At 41.3% G+C, this 20,398-nt stretch overlaps 1 protein-coding gene and 1 long non-coding RNA gene across 2 annotated transcripts in view; both read right to left on the bottom strand.

Moving 5' to 3' along the window:
* Window positions 1-20,398, bottom strand: part of LOC307044219 (NLR family CARD domain-containing protein 3-like) — a 104,208-nt gene that overhangs the window by 52,490 nt on the left and 31,320 nt on the right. The gene's annotated exons all lie outside the window — the stretch shown is intronic.
* On the bottom strand, window positions 5,966-6,991 carry LOC307044287. The gene is made up of 3 exons (XR_013809595.1): window positions 6,930-6,991; window positions 6,477-6,635; window positions 5,966-6,051 (listed from the first exon to the last, which is right to left on the bottom strand). It is a non-coding gene; the product is annotated as an uncharacterized lncRNA (long non-coding RNA).

Genomic DNA, 20,398 nt, shown 5'->3' with positions numbered 1-20,398 from the left:
AGTAGTTTGTGATTGGACAGAGAAGAGTCTGCTTATTGTCCTGATTCAGTGGTGAGGACCAATCAGAGCAGAGGAAGCTCCACCAGATGGAGCTGATGCAGGATTTCACTGCTGCACCTTGACTCAGGTGTTGTACTTCAGTTCAGCTTTTAGGTAAGCATTTAAGCATAGCAGTGGGAACATGTTTCAAATGGGGGGTGCTGTGGGGATGACACCAGGGCCGGTTTTGACCAATTTGCTGCCCTATTGGCAAGATTTTAGCTGGCAATGAAAAACCTCTACAAAAGACACTACAAACAGAGAAACATATTGACATGGTGGACAGCTTATATAAAAAGGCTTCAAATGTATACTATTTAGTATTGCATGAACATTGAACATGTTTTAACTGGGGGGTGGACTTCACATCCTCTAGGGGGGTCCGGGGGTGCCCCCCCGGGAAGATTGTTTTTAACATTTTAAAGTAAAATGCTTCAATCTGGTGCACTTTGAGCGCCCAATTACTAGAGACTGATCTAGGGGATACAACTCTAAACACCCATATGAAAAAGATCGGTTTGCATTTTAATAATCAAATAAGTATGTGAACATAACCGATAACCTACCATAGCCAATAACAAATAAATGTAGGATAACTTATTTTATTTTTGTGGTTCATTTATATCTCATCAGTTAACATTTATTTATTTATGCATATTTTTAAATCTCTCCAGTTTTAAACGATATTTTTGGTTTACTGTCTTATAGTATACATTGGAATGATTTCAAACCTGTTTTTATTTATCCTAATAATTATAAAGGAGTGCCTTGGAAATATGTTTTTACATAAATTGTGATCAAAACGTTTGAGACCCACTGAGATAATTTAGACTAAAGTGAACTATCCAAACACTCAGAGTCCTTTAGCTCACTGAGCCTCTCAGTCTGACAGGACAGAACTCTCCCTCCACATTATTGTAGAAAGAGCTTCTTATATCCGTTAGCAGAAGCTAACAACATTCCCCGCCGGTACAGGTGCACCCCCTCTCTATCTATCTCTCTCTCACGCTGGCTGTGAGCTGCGGGCGCCTGATAAGCCAACATCCCCCACTTTCATCACTTAAAGCGCCCATCGTACGGGGCAAATGGAAAATGTAACCGGGGTGAAAAGGGTGTTATCTTTACTTAATTATGAATGTTGTTACGTCAAGGCTGAAAATTCATTTTATTTTATTTTATTTATTATATTTGTATTTAATCTTGTGGAAGTGCAGATCCCCTGTCCTCCACCAGGGGGTGCTGCAGCACCCTCAGCACCCCTACTTCCCACGGCCCTGCATTTAAGTGATAACTTACGTTAAGAACATGTTGTGTAAACGTTTCAGATCTAGATTAATAACACTAAATATAATCACCAAATTGTCCTGCCTTAACTATATATTAAAATATGATTCCATGGTGAAAATCACGAGGCACAATGTACTGTATATGACCTTTATTTAAAAAAGAAAAAGCTCCTCCTTTACCAGCTGTTACATTAAAGTGAACAGACGGATTCATTAATTATTATCATTAAATAATGTGAAACATATTATTATGAACTGGTGCAGAATGAGTACTTTTGCACTTTAAGTATATTTTGATGTTTAAACTTGTACTTTAGTGAAGTGTTGAATAGAGGACCTGAAACAGATTATTATCACACTGTGGTTTCACTAATGTTTCTGAAACTAAAGATCTGAGTCCTTCATCCTCCTCTGTGAGAAACAAGAAACCAGCTGCAGTTCCTCAGAGTGACCACTGGAGGTCCTCCTCCTCCTCCTCCTCCTCCTCCTCCTCCTCCTCCTCCTCCTCCTCCTCCAACACCTTTAGCTTTTATTTTTGGCCCATATATGAGCTTCCCGACTGAATTGAACACACCTTTTCTTTTCGTTTGTTGACGTGTTTGGACTTGAGTTATTTTTTTTTACAGTGAAGACTAAGAAACAAAATGGCTTCCGTCCTGCTCAGCTGGTGTTTAACACAGAACACCTGAAGAGAAGACTACAACAGAGAAAGAGTCCCTCACAGTTTCATCAGAAACTAAAACCTTAATGTGCTCTGTGAAAACAGAAAACTTAGAAATAAGTTAAAAGACTGTCAGCAAAAGTAGAGAAACAGTTCCCGTTGAATGACAGTTTATAGAATATATTCTAATGCCATCAGATACAGATATTGCCTGTAAGTACATGTTGTAACTTTACAGTCTAGTACAAGTACACTTCTTCATTATCAGGACACATGTAACAAGGTGAGAATACTGCATTAAGACGTTTGAGTTTCACTGTTTAGACTTTAGATCAGAGTTCCTGAGGGGGGGCCAGGAGGGCGTGTTGATCGACCAATGAAACGCAGCCAGAGTCTCTCAGGTGTTTCAGGAGCAAAGGCCCAGGTGAGCTCTCTGATGGCTGCTGGGTCCTAGTGCCCTCTAGTTGCCTCCCCCTCCACATCAGTAGCCCTCCTGACAGACTGACCCCCATCAGCCTGAACTCCTCTTCCTCCTCACAGGGAACTCTTTAAACTAACCTGCGCTCTCTCTCTGCTCGCACAGCTCGGAGGCCATCTTGTTTCCCAGCTTTAAACAATCAAACGTTCATCAACTCAAGCGTTTCTGCGACCACAACAATCAACAACATCAACCAATCACAGCTCTACTTACTGAACTGTTAGCCGTGAGATTCATCAGTAGCAGCCTCGTCTGAGCTTCATCAACTTCAGCGTCCATCAGACGAAGTGAAGTGAAGGCGCTTCCTATCCTGTGTGTGTGTGTGTGTGTGTGTGTGTGTGTGTGTGTGTGTGTGTGTGTGTGTGTGTGTGTCCTCACCTCACTTTTTACAGTTAGCAGTCAGACTGGTTGGACTGAGTCTCAGTCTGTGCTGCGTTCACAGGATCAAATGTTTTTGTGAATAGAATTATTGGGAAGGGATCTTTAACAGAGTTTCCTGCTATACTAACCTGCAGTGCGTTTGATCAAAACAGGAAGTCATTACTTTTTTGCAATTTTGCAGAATAATGTCCGATTGAACTCTTTGCAGCCTCTGTTGTGTAGAGTTCTGCTTCCTGGACACAGCTTGAATAAATATATTCATTAAAACAACACAAAGTGATCTCTTCACTGCTCTTTGGTGATCTGGTTTTTCCTTTGTAGAGTAACCGCAGCTGTCAGATAAGTGTAGTCCAGTAAAAAGTACAATATGTACCTCTGAGATGAGTACAGGTATCTCACTCTCATTTCTGGTGTAACATCCTCTCGACCGTTCTTCCAACGTGTGTTATCTCCACCATCTCACCCACATTTCCGTTCCTATTGCCTCACACCAAAGTTCACTTTGTCATGCTGGGGATTGTCAACTTTCGGACTCTTAGACATCCATTGACCCCTTGAGCCACACCATCCGGACAGATTCCAGTCAAATTTTACCGGGTGGGGTTTTTCATAAATTAGGGTGATGGAATGCTCCGGTTTTGGGACAAAATTAACATGGGATCACTCCGGTCATTGTACGTACTTCGTCTCACTGGAATATTAACGGTCAGATTGAATACAACATCGACCCCATTTCTCCGGTCAATGACGGGAGAGTTTTGAAAGTGACAAAACACTGTTCCACACATTTAAAAACACTTAAACAATTAAACAATGTTTACCCAGGATTCAGGCACCTTCCCTGGCTTGTCAAATACGGTGATGCGCCCTGGAGGTATCAGACTATTTAAAACATGTATACCCAGGATTCAATCACTTTTCCTGGCTTGTAAAGTGCTGTGGAGCAGCCTGTTCTCTGGGTAAACTCTCTTTGCATTGGAATCACTATTTCTGCTATCACTATCACCACTTTTCCCCGCCTTTCAAAGACTTATTCCTGGGTAGGAAAGCCATGTGCTGCATGGTGCTCTGTGGGTCTCTGTGAGTCTCAGACCCTGCTAACAGCAGAGACATTGCTGCCAGTACTATGAACAGATTGATCAGTTTCTAACAATACTTTAGCCCACATCAGAGCCCTCCCAGATGGCAAAAAGTCATTGAATCAACATTGAGATATTGCCACGCTGAAGGCTGCAATCAACATTGATGTCGGACATTGAAAATAAACTAAAATCAACAAACAAAAAAAGAGCCCATTATTTATTCAGTTTCTTTATTCAGATTCAATGATATGAACATCTTGTAACATCTTTTGTCCACAAGCACGAAAAACGATCTCTCTTGAAGGGCCCATGTCATGCTTTCCTGGTTCTTACCCGTCCCCTTGTGTGTTATGAAGGTTTTTCTGCATGTTAACGGTCTGCAGAGTCACAAACCCTCAAAGTACACCCTGTAGGGAGTAAAACTCTAACACAGAGAAGACCTGTCTATGCTGCCCCAGAACGCCTCGGTGGACATTTCTCTTTTTCCATTGTTTACTTCCTGAGTAAAGTGACGTAACGGATTTCCACACACACACACAGCCTGGCTGTGAGAGTGTGTGTGCTCAGGCTGAGTTCCTCTGTGTCTCGCAGACCCCATGCCATCATCATTTTCTGTTTAAAGCAGCTTTGCTAGACGTTGATAACATGCATTCTTCACATGCTGAAGATATGGATTTGAAAAAATGCACGTTTTGCAACATAGCACACGTTAAGGACATTTATTGACATAATAAACATCTAGCAAAGCTGTTTTAAAATGATGATGGCCTTTTGAACACAGATTCTGAGGATCGTTTCTGCTTCTGCTTTTATCCATCAGGTCAAAATAGGATTCACACACCTGACATCATTGTGATAAATTAGGCCTCAGCCTCTTCAGCACATCACAATCAAAGAATTTAAAAATAAACAAATATAACAATTACAATCCAGTGCCTCTTGTCAACTGGCAACTCACAATTCCACACATTTCAATTTCACAGGCAAATGGGACTTCATGCTTAAAATGACTGCATGTGCAAGCATGTACATACATTGAAGTTGACCTGATCACTAACAATGAACTTGAACAGTAGAAATACTGGATATGCCCCTCTTTTGAACTGGCAGCTTACACATCCACACATTCTTTGATTCCCTATTTCAGAAGAGAACTTATATGCTTAAAATGAAATGAATGCTGTGAGGTTTTACATGAGCACTAACCACGATGCACTAGAACAGGCGAAACATAGATTAAAGTCATATCTGGCTTCCCCATTAACATTCACAGCAAAAGCTTTGTTTTCCGAGAACTTATGCGCTGTGAGCATCGAGAGCCAAGCTCGTAAAAGATCGTCTGAATGGCTTCAAAGGTATACCTCATCTCCTTTGGATGATCCATGTTCATTGCATAAAGTAGGCTGAAGAGGAAAGGCAGTAGAGAGGTCTGGCAGGTCATGCAGTACAATGGTCCATTCCCACACAACAGCCACGTTTCGCACATTTGGTGATATGGCGGCATCGTCATCTTCAATGACGGTGAGGATGGCCACAGACACACCTCTCAGCAATCGTTCTTCATGGTCAGTGTCCTGAGGAAAAGTAAAATATGCATGAATGAATGCTATGGAAAACTAAACGGCAAAATACATATCCACTGATTCTAGCTTTAGCACCAAGCTACTGAGTCTTACCATTCAGCTTGTGGAAGTTATAATTGCAACTCAACAGCACGGCGGCTATCACCCACCAACCTTGTTGTGCCGAGTTCTATAAAGAAGTATTTTCTGATAAAGAACACCAGACAACAATGGCCAGATGTATCGGGTTGGCTGTTGCTCAAACAGCGCTGATATTTATTTTTAATTTTGGGTGAACTCATCCCGCTCGGGTTCATGAGGTGAAAACATCTCTGGGCTCAAAATAAATCTTACACAAAGTGTATTATGCATAAATGATTAGCATAAGCTATGAAGTCATAAAATGTTTAAGCTACATTAAGCAATATTACTTGTATTGTGTTAATAAGTTTATTTCCTACAGTTAGTATTACTTACCAAACACTCCAGAAGAAACTTGGTTGTGTCATCTCGGCAGGCCTCTCAGTGCTGCTGTCTTTCGGTGAGACACAATGTCGGATGTCTAAGGAGTAGCCAGTGGAAACACACAAACATATCAATTAGTTTAGTGCCGTAGTGAATTTATACAAAATCCGACGTTCTGTATAGTAATGAGGAGGATAAAGAACAGCTCAGATCCCAGTAGCATGCTTCAGTAAAAGACTGGCAAAACAAAACAAAACAAAAACTGCAATCCTGCGGACAATTCTACTTTTACAAATTAAAAATACTGTTATAGTTCTCAAATTGCACCAACTAAGAACACCAAGCAATGACTTTTAACATCCATTTTTACTGAAGCCTTTCCATCAAAGCGTTTTCACTCCTACAAATGTTAGACGAAGGGCATTTCATATTTTCAAACAGGGGATAGGGCTTTGGTGGACCCGGCTCCGGCCATTCTCCCCTCAACTTTTGCATGCTCTTAGATTGAGGCACTTCACTCACTTTTTCATCAAGTTTTTCCAAGAGGTCTTCCATCTTCTGTCCAAAAGCTCCCTTCCTAGCCCGGTACAGTTTCAGCAGGCAAGGCACATGTTTGTCAAAGGCTGCCCCGAAGGTCCCCAGGAGGTCTTTGCTGGTGATCCGGTGAAATTCTTCAGATATCTGAAAAACAAAATAATAAAACAATGTAATTTGATTGTAACCACAATGTCATGTTTTTTCTGTGCAGCAAATTCCTGGGTAGCCGTCTTGTTCAAAGTCTGCACCATCTTAAGGGGATAGATAGTTTGGATGTTTTGAATTGAAAAAAAACTGGTATTACAATTTTGGGGACTGATTGGAAAGTGGGGCGTATTGTGTTGGAGGGGCCTGGAGTGGAGTGGTAGGGCAGGGTATAGTATAGTTTGCCAATTGACTGACATACACAGTCAGTGTGAATACAGGGCCAGTCCGCACCTTTTCCGTGACAAAGGCGACAATGTTTTAGAAGAGTCTCTTGATTGGAGCTTGCAAATCTGTAAAATCTGCACTGCATGTGATCCAGCCCTGAAATACAAGAGAAACATATAGGACATTCAGTTCAGTCAGCACTCGCAGAGATATCATTTTTGAAACTTTTAATTTGTTAGTTTTCATCTTTCCTCATATACTTAGTCGGACTTAACGAAAAAACGATTTGAAACTCAGTTAATGGGGTTAATTTTTAAATTGCTTCAGTTTATCATCGTAACAGATCAAAACGTTTGGATTCATTTTACAATAAATTAATAAATGGTATTCTTCTACAAACAAAAAACAAAACAATGAACACATTTAAACAAACCACTAATAGTATATTAACTACGTTATTCAAAATTAACATTCACTTTAGATAATAACACCGGTATAATAAACAGAGGGCTCTCTTTTCCTCTCTCTCTCTCTCCCTCTCCTGACAGCCCGTCAGTATCTCATGCAGCTCGCTACTCCAGTAACGAGTGACCCGACAGTGAAGAATAAACAAATGTATAACTAGTTTAGCTAGTTCCAGAGGTAGATAAAATAGCTAAGTGTGTTTGGTCGAACTTGAAACGTGTGTTTTGCTCCGCTCATCGGTCCGTTACAGCGGCTGAGCATCAGGTGATCACGGAGCTGCGTGACCTAAACAATAAGTGTTGCTTGGCAACGGGGTGTGGCGGCAAAGTATATATTTTTTCTCTCAAGTTTTAGATGTTTTTTATCCTCAACCAAACAACAAGACCTGTAACACAACAATGTCAGAGTCACCGGCGGCCGGCTACCCCAATAAACAGACGTTACTAACCGCTTAACAACAATGCCCCCCATTCCATGTATAGTCACACATACACACAAGTTCTTTATAAAACGTACGAACACGGCTCTCAGCGAAAATGTATAACACATACATTTCCGCCATGGTCTACATGAGCTTGTACGTCGCCGCCATGTTTCAACGGTTAACCGTATTCACCCCAACATCGGACAAGGCTGCCGCTGGCCTGTAAAAATACATGTCAAGGCTAAGTTTCAACACAGCAGCAACGTTGTCATATCCCAATCAATGCTGTGTGTAAAGTTATAGCGTTATACGTCTAGCTCGGTTTACTATAACACCGGTCGTCTCACCATCAAAATGCATTATAAACGCCTTCAGGTGCTTGAACATAAATTCGACGCCATCTGTAGCTAAGCTAGCAAAGCTAACTGTGGTGGGTCAACCCAGGCTCATGGCATTTTGTGTTATAGTCACAAAATGTAATCCATTGATTCGTGTTCACCAAAACAATTATCAAGTAAGGGTTACGATCCACCCGCTGTGAAATGAACTTAACTTCCATATTTGCCGTACACTTGTGTTTACGGAAGTTGAGATGTTTCTCGGTTGTGATTGGTTGTTCCTCGTCACATGACGAGCGGTGCGCTCTGCTGCAGTGCACGTCTCCATTGAAACCAATGGAAATGAGATCCCAACGCTGATGTGCATGGCTCCGTACAAAGTTGTACTCTCTGCATTAGTATAGGCAACTGTAGCTTTTTACACTGGAGGCGCCCATCTCGGCCGAAGTCGGTTCATATTAACCTAAAGTTACATCATTAAATGGTAAATGTCACCTTTAAGGAGCAGAACATTTTTGTTTTATTTGTTTGTGAATAATGAAATAATTTCAAATCAGTTTTTCTGTGATAGGTAATTGGTGTGGAGAAGATTGACCTCAGCCTTGCTTTGAACATTGTTCCAAAGGCTCTGTAGTAAATGGTGAGTATTCAAATGTTTTCTGTGATTTACTTGAGTAACTTAAACTTGATCTTTAACTAATTGAAAACTGATATTAGTCTGACCATTTCTGAATATTTATTCATAACATTTACATACTGCAAACATTGCAGGGATATACACATGTTCTGATTTATTAGGCAAAAGTGATTCAGAAAGTGAGAGGCAAAAGCCAAACATTCTGCGATCAAGCCTCCTTCACAAAGTGATAATGTTTTGTTTGTTGAAATGGCTATAAGGGTGTTTCTTATATGTAGTCTTACATCAGTAATACTTATTTTAAGTCGCTTTGGAAAAAAACGTAACTAAATGAAATGTAATGTAGTCTAACCTGGTTGTTCGTACTTGATATAAAAAGTTATTCTCACTATAGAGCCAAAACAGGAGTAATGTGGTCCCTTCTCCGTGCTCTGGTCAATACATGTTGAATCAGCTGAAGCAACTTCACTGAGTTTTTGGTACACCCTGATAATAAAGAGTTACAATAAGCTAGCCTTGAAGTAAAAAATGCATGGACTAGTTTCTCTGCATCGTTTTGAGGCAAGCACACAACTACAATCATGACATCATTAGAAAATGAAATGATTTCATGATTTTTATGACTGTGATATTTTGTTTTCTTTGATAAATGCGGAGTTTAAGCGTATAACAACCCTGCCCCTCCAATCAAGATTTAGGTTGATGATGTCGATTTAGGCCGGGATTGTCTTCTCAAGGGGCTGTGTGTGTACCTCTGTGTGTGTACCTCTGTGTGTGTACCTCTGTGTGTGTACCTCTGTGTGTGCACCTCTGTGTGTGTACCTCTGTGTGTGTACCTCTGTGTGTGTACCTCTGTGTGTGTACCTCTGTGTGTGTACCTCTGTGTGTGTACCTCTGTGTGTGTACCTCTGTGTGTACCTCTGTGTGTGTACCTCTGTGTGTGCACCTCTGTGTGTGTACCTCTGTGTGTGTACCTCTGTGTGTGTACCTCTGTGTGTGTACCTCTGTGTGTGTACCTCTGTGTGTGTACCTCTGTGTGTGTACCTCAATGAGAGAGTTTGTGGTCAGTAGAAGTAATATTTGACCTTTTGATTTTTTTGTTTGGCTTTAAAATATGTATTTATTGAAACACCACATAGTATACAGCCTAAAGTAAGTGAACATCCCTGTTTTTGGTTTAATAGCCAGACTACACTGAAAAGCTAGAGGGCTTTTAATTTAAAACGGATACAGGAAATGAAACATTCTTTATCAGGTCAGACAGAAGTATATCAGATAACAAGGAGGCTTAAAAGTACTGAAATCTGACCAAATGTACTTGTTAGACACAGGGACTTAGTAATGGGTATAGATATGTATTGATTTGTTAGATCTCACTCTGTTCCTTTTGTGACTGTGAGCTCTGCAGGCAGAAGATGAAGACGTCATTCTGCGGTCCATTCAGGGGATTACGGTGGGACTTTATGTTGTCAAACACAATTCCACCATGAGAGCAGAGGACAGATGAGACCACAGGACAGATGAGACCAGAGGACAGATGAGACCAGAAGACAGATGAGACCAGAGGACATATGAGACCACAGGACAGATGAGACCAGAGGACAGATGAGACCAGAGGACAGATGAGACCAGAGGACATATGAGACCACAGGACAGATGAGACCAGAGGACAGATGAGACCAGAGGACAGATTGTCCTGGAAGGCCAACAGGTACTAACTGATGTGGACAACATTGCATTCGCTGCTACCATGCTGTTTGGACAAATGTATGCAATGAACCTGAACGACCCCCCTAAACTGAAGTGCACGTTCAAAGTGCTCCAGCAAATGTTAATGGAGCTAGACGGCAACATGCTCTCCAAGAAAGCCCAAGCGTTTAAAAACAAACTGTTTGAGTGAGCTGTTGCCATGGACCATTGTGCGCTTTTACAGCATTCATCCTGGACTTTCATCGATACAACTGTCTTGCACTTCCTTTGCTCATGCTTTTTGCTGTATTGATTTGCATGTTTCAGAAATGTGGGTTTTTCCTGGGGTCATGTGTTTTCAGAATGTACCACTTGTCATGTGTTTCAGAATGTACTAATTGCACTACTTCAAAATGTCAGTTCTTGTTTTTATTTGTAATACTTTCTTTAGTGCATATGTGGTGAGAAACCAGTCCATTATTATACTGTCATGTATTTTTCCAAAACAATGCCATTGCTTTTTTGTATTAAAGTTCCCTTTCATATTAGCAGGGTACTATTTAAACAATGGATTTGCAAGAACATTTCCTTTTTTCGGCTATGCGTTGACATTTTCTGTTAATTGTTTACTATGAATGAGTTACAAAAATAAGCCTTTCTTTGCCATTTGGCCCAATAAACCTTTCTTTTGGTCGGGAGAATAGTTTCCTGCTTGCTGTGTTCTAACACAATAATGTACATGTACATGCATCACAAACTTTTTCTATTTCTTCTATTTCTTTATTTTCAATGTATTTGTTAATTCTCCTGGGGCTGCATGGTGGAAAAACCAAAAGCTCATCTGGATGTGTGGTGGTTGTTAATATTGTTTTATTTTTTGAGAAAACTACATGAATGTTGTTCAAAGAAATGTGTTTGTCTTTATTGACTATTTGTTTTAAAATGTTATGATAAATGCTGTAGATATAAGAGATTAGGATGGATCCTGTAGAAGAATGTACGACATGCCTCTATTCACATGAAATAAATAATCTTATGTACCCCTTGAGCACTAGGTAGATTAAACAGAAAACTATAGCATGGAGTTTAAACAAAACATTCATGTGGCTTTAACAGGTACAAATGAAATGAGTATATTAAAAGCCTATAATGAACATAAAAAGTCATGTTGGTTAAACATAGGGTAAATGAATATATCTGTATTAAAGGAAATATTCACATTAACATATCAATTTCATGTTTCTTTGACATAACATAGTTGTGTGTCTTTAACATAATGGAATAGTTTTGAGTACACATGATTTTAATGTGTGCAACCGGTTTCCATATTAAAATCATGTTAATCCAACGGCCTTTTTTTTCAGTGCAGTGGTCAACTTTGATGAAACTGAAAGTAAAGATGCCAATGAACCAGATTCAGCCTTTGCTGCCGCCAGTGAGAGCTCAGATGAAGATGACCAGATGGAGCCTGAGCCTCTGTCAGATTTGAATCATCCCTCTCTCCCCCCTCACAGAAGGTGCATGGCTCACACCTTGAATCTAGTGGCCAAAGATACAGAACTGAAAAATGCTACAAAGCAATGTCGAGGGCTGTTTTTGCAAAAGCATCTGCTCTGTGGAACAAGGTTAAGCGGAGTTCAAAGGCTTCTGATACTGTGGAGGAAAAGCTTGGGATTAGCTTTGTTGCGCCAAATGACACAAGATGGAACTCTTTATTTCTTTCCATGGAGCGACTGTCTCGCATTGCAACACTAACTACCAAGGCAGAAATGAATGTGGATGAGGTCACCTCTGCAAATGATGCCACTCCCCTACATGACAAGCTGCTCCTGCACGATGTGAGTGATGAGTTTGGCTTTCGTCGATTCTCACCAGATGAAGTCAACTTCATACACAAGTTTGTGGATGTGATGAGGCCTTTGGCACTTGCACTAAACATCCTCCAAGCAGAGAAGAACATCTTTCTTGGGTACCTGGCTCCAACCATTGTGCAACTGCAATGTCATATGAATGACCTGTTGGATGAGAGCACAAAACCCACTGCTGCAGAGGGTCTCATTACATGCCGTCCCCTCATAAAGAGCATCTTGCAGTCACTGAGCACAAGGCTGGCAGGTCTTCTGGAGAAGAGGGAGCACATACTGTCCGCTATACTGGTGCCAAGATTCAAGCTTGACTGGGTCCAAGATGAGGAGAAACATGTGCAGTACAGATTGATGCTGAAAAGAGAATTGCAAACCAACTCTGATGACTCGGATGCAAGAGACTCAGGTCAAACCCAGTCCAGTGGCGAAAGTAACAAGAAAGATCCTGCAGCTTCATTCTTCAGATTTAACAGAAACCCTCAGGTTCCTCAAAAATCTGAAGTGGACACGTATTTGGATGCCCCAACCACAGATGGGTTTGATGAGTACATGCAGTTTCCAAAACTCAAAAGGCTGTTCATAAAACACAGCACTGCCCTCAAGCGCTCCGGTAGAGAGGCTCTTCAGCATCGGTGGTCAAATCTTCAGGTAGGGATGAGCTGTGATTATATTCCTCATCTAATTATTTCAGTAATTGCCATTTGCCTCAGTACACAATTCCTTTAATACAGATTACTGTTACAATGTTTGCCACAATAATCATGATGTTAAAATGCCTTCTCTTCTTCTTCTTTCTTATTCTTCTTGCATCTCATTCAGGCCCAGGAGAAACCGGCTGGGAGATGACAACTTTGAGAAGCAGCTGATCTTGAATGCCAACACAAATATTTGAAGGTAGATATATTATTGTTGTGACCTGTTTTTTGGGCTATAGAAGTACAATGTATTGCTAATGGAGATGAGTATATTGGTGTGCAGAGGTGAGCTGCATACAAATAACAGTCAGAGCATATCTTGTTTTTGTTTTTACAGGAAGCAAGAAACAGCAGATCCACCAGGGAGTGACCAGACCACTTTGACCGAAACAGCAGATCCACCAGGGAGAGACCAGACCACTTTGACCGAAACAGCAGATCCACCAGGGAGAGACCAGACCACTGTGACCGAAACAGCAGATCCACCAGGGAGTGACCAGACCACTTTGACCGAAACAGCAGATCCACCAGGGAGTGATCAGACCACTTTGACCGAAACAGCAGATCCACCAGGGAGAGACCAGACCACTTTGACCGAAACAGCAGATCCACCAGGGAGTGACCAGACCACTGTGACCGAAACAGCAGATCCACCAGGGAGAGACCAGACCACTTTGACCGAAACAGCAGATCCACCAGGGAGTGACCAGACCACTTTGACCGAAACAGCAGATCCACCAGGGAGAGACCAGACCACTTTGACCGAAACAGCAGATCCACCAGGGAGAGACCAGACCACTGTGACCGAAACAGCAGATCCACCAGGGAGAGACCAGACCACTTTGACCGAAACAGCAGATCCACCAGGGAGAGACCAGACCACTGTGACCGACACAGCAGATCCACCAGGGAGAGACCAGACCACTTTGACCGAAACAGCAGATCCACCAGGGAGTGACCAGACCACTTTGACCGAAACAGCAGATCCACCAGGGAGAGACCAGACCACTGTGACCGAAACAGCAGATCCACCAGGGAGTGACCAGACCACTTTGACCGAAACAGCAGATCCACCAGGGAGAGACCAGACCACTGTGACCGAAACAGCAGATCCACCAGGGAGAGACCAGACCACTGTGACCGAAACAGCAGATCCACCAGGGAGAGACCAGACCACTGTGACCGAAACAGCAGATCCACCAGGGAGAGACCAGACCACTGTGACCGACACAGCAGATCCACCAGGGAGAGACCAGACCACTGTGACCGAAACAGCAGATCCACCAGGGAGTGACCAGACCACTTTGACCGAAACAGCAGATCCACCAGGGAGAGACCAGACCACTGTGACCGAAGCAACAGATCCACCAGGGAGAGACCAGACCACTGTGACCGAAGCAGCAGATCCACCAGGGAGAGACCAGACCACTGTGACCGAAACAGCAGATCCACCAGGGAGAGACCAGACCACTTTGACCGAAACAGCAGATCCACCAGGGAGAGACCAGACCACTGTGACCGAAACAGCAGATCCACCAGGGAGTGACCAGACCACTGTGACCGAAACAGCAGATCCACCAGGGAGTGACTAGACCACTGTGACCGAAACAGCAGATCCACCAGGGAGAGACCAGACCACTGTGACCGAAACAGCAGATCCACCAGGGAGAGACCAGACCACTGTGACCGAAACAGCAGATCCACCAGGGAGAGACCAGACCACTGTGACCAGTGACAGAGGATCTTCATTCAGATAAGGCCTTTTCAGGATGGACAGAAAGTAACAATGTCCTTGCCCCTGCACACTTTTGGACTCTTTTTTTATTTTCACAAATTATTATTTGTGATTTAGTTATTTTAGTTATTTATTTGAACTGTAACCAGTGGTGACAGATCTTCACTCAGTATTTTCACTCACACTGGACAGAAAGTAATAGCAGTACTGTCCATGGGCCTTGGACTCTGACTGACTCTTTAAGTTATTGGGTTTTTTTACCTAATTTTTTTTACCTTTTTTGCCTCATTCATTTGGGCTGAATATTGCACCCAAGTTATGACCCAAGTTATAGAACTTTTTGTTCTTTGGGCAAACAAGTCAGGAAAAAAAAAGAATGCGACTGACTTAATGAAAAGAGAATTAATGTTTAAATGTTTTACACTTTGAATATTGAACTTTGAGGTACAACCTTAGTTTCATACCTCAGCCTGGTTCCTACCTCGTGTTGTGTTAGTACAGAGTTATGTCGGCACATGTTTATATGTTATATGTTTGCACAATGACTACTTTCACTTTTAGTACTTTAAGTATATTTAGATTATTATACTTAATAAAGACCATTCAAGAAGCATGTTTTTTCTCATGTTTTTGAAAATATAATGTAGAGATGAAAGCTGCAGCTGCTACTAGTGTGGACTGAATGGGCGGCAGCAAAGCGTTATGGAAATGCCAGTATTCTGATTGCTGTCTGTGGTTCTATATGGGTTATGGCAATCATTTTGACAAATAATAGCTCGCAGCAACGTATTGAAAAAAGAACTATAAACTATAAATTAGTTCATTTTTGAAACCATCAACTTTAGTTCAACATTTTGAATTATGAACTATGAACTGAACTAGTTCATTTAAAAATGTGTGAACTGTGAACTGAACCAGTTCATGTAGAAAGTGAACTTTCCCAACACTGCTCTCAATGCTCTGTGGTCTTTGTTTTTGAAAAGGCCCCCAGATCTCCCCATGTCGCCCGACGACTTCATGGTTATACAGAGATCCAAGGAAAGGCACGCGCACTAGAGGACGTGTCGGCTCATGCCCTAGCTCAGCATCATGACTGAGTCATAAGTGTGTAAAGGTGAAGTAGACAGAGTAATTAAGCTTGAAGGACAGAGACAGGGAGGTTAGTAGGTGGTTACCAACGGATGCCTTCCCCTTGCCGCAATGGCCGTATCTGTTTATGGCCCGTTTCCTTACGTTACACCCAAAAGGGCCTCGCCCAGAAAGGGGTTGAAAGAAAGATCAGGATGAAAAAGTGGGGAGAGAATGTGGTTTAGGTTTAGGCAAAGAGCCAGAGTGGTTAAGATTAGTGGTCAGATTAAAGGTAAAGTAATAGGCCTGCTGATGTATATTTAAAAGGAATGAGAGGCATGGACCTAGTATTTATGTTTAGGTACCAAACCCCAATAGGTTAAGTCTAGGGGTAAGATTAGGGTGAGGTAATAGGTCTGTTGTTGTATATTTAAAAATACTGAGAAGCATGGACCTAGTATTTGTGTTTAGGCACCAAATCCCAATTGGTTAAGTTTAGGGGTCAGATAAAAGGTAAGGTAATAAACCTGCTGAGGCATACTAAAAGAATGAGAAGTATGGACATAGTATTTATGTTTAGGCACCAGATCCTAACCGGTTAAGTTTAGGGGTCAGGTTAAAGGGTAAGGTGATAGGCCTGCTGATGTATATTACAAAGAATGAGAAGTATGGACATTGCAGTTATGTTTAGGCATATGACCTCAAATGGTTGAGTTTAGGGGTTAGATTAAAAGGTAAGATAATAGGTCAGCTGAAGTATACTTAATAAGAAGGAAACGCATGGATAATGTACTTATGTTTAGGCATATGACCCCAAATGGTTAAGTTTAGGGGTCAGGTTAAAGGGTAAGGTGATAGGCCCGCTGATGCATATTACAAAGAATGAGAAGTACGGATATAGTATTTATGTTTAGGCACCAGACCTCAATCAGTTAAGTTAAAGGGTACGGTGATAGGTCTACTGATGTATTCTACAAAGAATGAGAAGTATGGACATTGCAGTTATGTTTAGGCATATGACCCCAAATGGTTAAGTTTAGGGGTCAGGTTAAAAGGTAAGGTGATAGGTCAGCTGATGTACCCTCACAAGAAAGAAAAGCATGGATAATGTACTTATGTTTAGGCATTTAACCTCAATTGGTTAAGTTTAGGGGTCAGCTTAGAATAATATAAAATAAAGATTTATTTTTCAAACTAAACGATCCGAAAATTGTGTTCATTTGCATGTTGTGACTCCCATCCTCAGCCACTGGAGTGGTTTGCAAAAATACTGTAGCAGTCAGCCATCCATTCGTGGTCTCCTGCCTCCATCTAGTGGTGACAGGGGGTAGTGCAAGTATCCTTTTCTCACATGGTTTGTTTATTAAAAACAATTTATTATTATTGTAAAGGATACCAGAGGGATTGTCATAAACCCTGAGTGACCGGAGAGGTTCCTTTGGATTAAGCTTGTGAAGGGGAAGAGTACTTTATTGGTTATTTTTAGTGGTTAAAATTGAAAGACAAATGGTCTTTGAATCAGAAAAAAACCCAAAATATTAGTCAAAATAATCCGTTTTGTTGTCTAAAAAAACCAGGATTATCTGAAGATCAAGTTGCCATAGTTTGTCATTCATCTAAAAACAGAGAGAGTACTATGTTTTTTTAAAAAGAGGTTTATAGGGTCATGTACTATTGACGCTCCTATTTGTCCAGTGCAATCTTCATGAACGGCAGCATAAAAAGCTCTCCAAATAGAGAGAACAATCATAGCCATTAGCCTCCCTAGGTTTTGACTCGTGTTTTCAGTAGCATCATTCGCATAGCATGTCGCTCCCCAATAGCCGTGGGCTAATGGTATCAACATCCGGTCCGGGGTCATGGTTCATATACTCCTGACCTCATGACGGCATCCGTTAGCACTCTATTAGCTCCGTGGTAGCACGGTAGAGGTTGTTATCTGACCCTTTTTGAGGGGAATAGACTTTTTATTGTTTTTTTTATTTTTATTGTTTGTGTCTATATAAAGGTGAAACCAAACGGTATCATTTATAATAAATAAATATACATAGATCCTTTTTATAGAAAAAGAATCCCAAAATTAAATAGGCTACTTCTCAGAGAGGTTATGTTTGCATTTGCGTATTACAAGTCTTTAATATTAGGAGTGAATAAAGCGGATGTTACAGCGCCTTCACTTAATAAAATTAGTTAGTCAACCGCTTTTTGTATTATTTTAGAATAAGTAAGAGAGTTAAAAAGGATTGGAATAAAGTAGTTGTATTAAGGGTTAAGCGACCCACCTATTAAAAGTTCTCTTTTAGAAATAGGGTGAAGATAGACGGAGAGAGGGAGAGAAAGAGGTGTATCTCTGGTGGGATACTGGTTAGAGAAGTTCAGAGGTCAGGAGTTGGGCAGTGCATACGTTCCACTCTCCCTTAGCCGGAATAGGCTTTCTCTGTAAACCTGCTACCCTCTGGCAGGACCCCGGAAGGCCTGAGAGGGGAAAGGTCTGGGTTAAGTGTAGTGAGCAGAGAATCCTATTATTATGTCATATGTAGAATAAGAAAGTAATTAATAAACATCATCCTACTGTAATTATTATTTGTGTTCTGTATATTAAACCTGTAGTTGAGTAAAAAATAAGCATCTTTATTCAGCATCATTACTAAGAAGAAAGGAGGGAGGGAAGGAACAAACCGAATCCAATTATTTTTGGTGTTTTTATTAAATAGAAAATGATCAATCAACGTATATATACTTTTTAAGTATTACAGAAATAACAATAACTTGTCATTCCCTAACATCTTATTTCAAAAAGGAAAACTATAAAGAAATAATCACAATAATACTAAATTCTGTCTAGTCTATCCAAGGGGATGAAGTAATAAACGATGAGGAAGATATGAGAACAAATATATATAGTGTTTATATTTGATCTTTCTCTAAAAAATATATAGGACCCCTATCAAGGATTATGTTTTTTAGTTAGACTCCCCTAACAGGAAACACTTAAAGTGATTGGTTCCTTACCAGTAGATAGATTTGGAAATATACTCAAGAAACATGTATAGTTTTAACTTTAGACACTCTAAAAGGAGTGTATATATGTACATAGAGGATTCCTAACAAAAGGATGTAAAAAAAGGAAACAAAGAGTTAGACTCCTCTATAGAGAAACCACTATGGCTGCTTAGTGCAGTTCAAGTCAATACACTTTGGAATAATAGGAAACATGTATAGTTTGACCTTTTATGTATTTTTTTGAAAATATATACAAATATGTGAAAGACCCCCTATCCAAAGGAATTACTTTGTAGTTCAACTCCTCTTGTTTTGGAGACCCTCTAGGTGCCTTGTTACCTTGAAAGGAGTAAACTCTAAAAGGGAAAATGATTATGGTCAAATTACTGTTTAACAAGTCCCGAAGTATAGTCCTGTCCCTCGGCTTATTTTATAGGTTTAGGAATGATTTCCAGTGTTCCCACATTTTTTCAGCCGTGTAGGGGGTCCAATGGATACGGTCCCCTTTGGTGGAGAAGTATTTACGCTCCAGTTCCGGTATGTAGTTTGGGGTTTGAATGATCAGTTTATTAAGGGTTCTGATGTTTCTGATGGTGCTAAATGACAGTTCCGGAGCGTAGTTGATGCTTGTCATACGTACTGTGGCATTGGGGAAGGTATCTCTGGTGGAAGCTAAAAGCTGATCCAGATTATTTGATACGATAGCTCTGTTGCTATTGTCCCTATCGTTGAGGCCAAAGCACAGAAGAACTTTTCGGACCTCTCCTGATGTTGGGGTCATGTGTTTGATAAGAAAGGCGGCCTGGCCCAAATTGGCCCCTGGGAAGCTATCCACCTGTATTTTGATATTCTCTATCGGTTGGAGACGGGAGATATTGGAGTCCCCAATTATTAGGACCTCACGTTTAGGGTTCAGGGACCAATTATTTTTCTTATTTCCCCGGTGTTCATGGCGTGTGGCCAGACTTGTCGGAGGAGAAGGGGAAAGATTGAAGTCCTCCGTTATTAGAGGTCTGGAGCGTTCCGGTCTAGGTTCCGGAAACATGTGTGTTGTCAGAGATGTGTTGTCTAGCATCTCAGTCCTAGGAGGGCGGGTGGTCGGAGTAGAGGGACTAACCGGAGTTAAATCTCGGTTAGGGAAAACCACATTCTTGGCCATTAATTGTGGCTGAGGGATTGATTGGTTGTTGGTGATAGTTAGGGGGGTAGGTGGCTCTAAGGGTGTCCTATTTTTCTCCGGAGGTTGTTCCCCGCTTAGGCCTCGGGATGCTCCAGTCTCGAGTTGGTGGACTGGAGTGGTAATGTCCCCCAGAAAGGGGGGTCTGTGTACATCGATCCTGATGTTCATCAGATTGAGGTCTTCTGCCGTTTGGATAAAAATCCAATTTTCTGTTGTGTGGAATTTTGATTTTATCCAATGACAGGCTATGTCCCAGGCCCTTTGTTCTTCTCCGTCTGTCATTTTCCTTAATTTAGACAGCAGATCTGTGATTGTTTGAGTGTGGTGCTCATCAGAAATCTGTAAGCCAGTCTGCAACCAATTAGTGGCATTGCCCTGAAGCAGATGGGAGGTTTCTACCGTTGGGGTGTAGGGCCGAAATGTAGTTGCTAATTTG

This window comes from Notothenia rossii, assembly GCF_949606895.1.
Source record: "Notothenia rossii genome assembly, chromosome: 6".
NCBI classification, from domain to species: Eukaryota; Metazoa; Chordata; class Actinopteri; order Perciformes; family Nototheniidae; genus Notothenia; species Notothenia rossii.
This window is presented reverse-complemented; position numbering and strand designations above follow the sequence as displayed.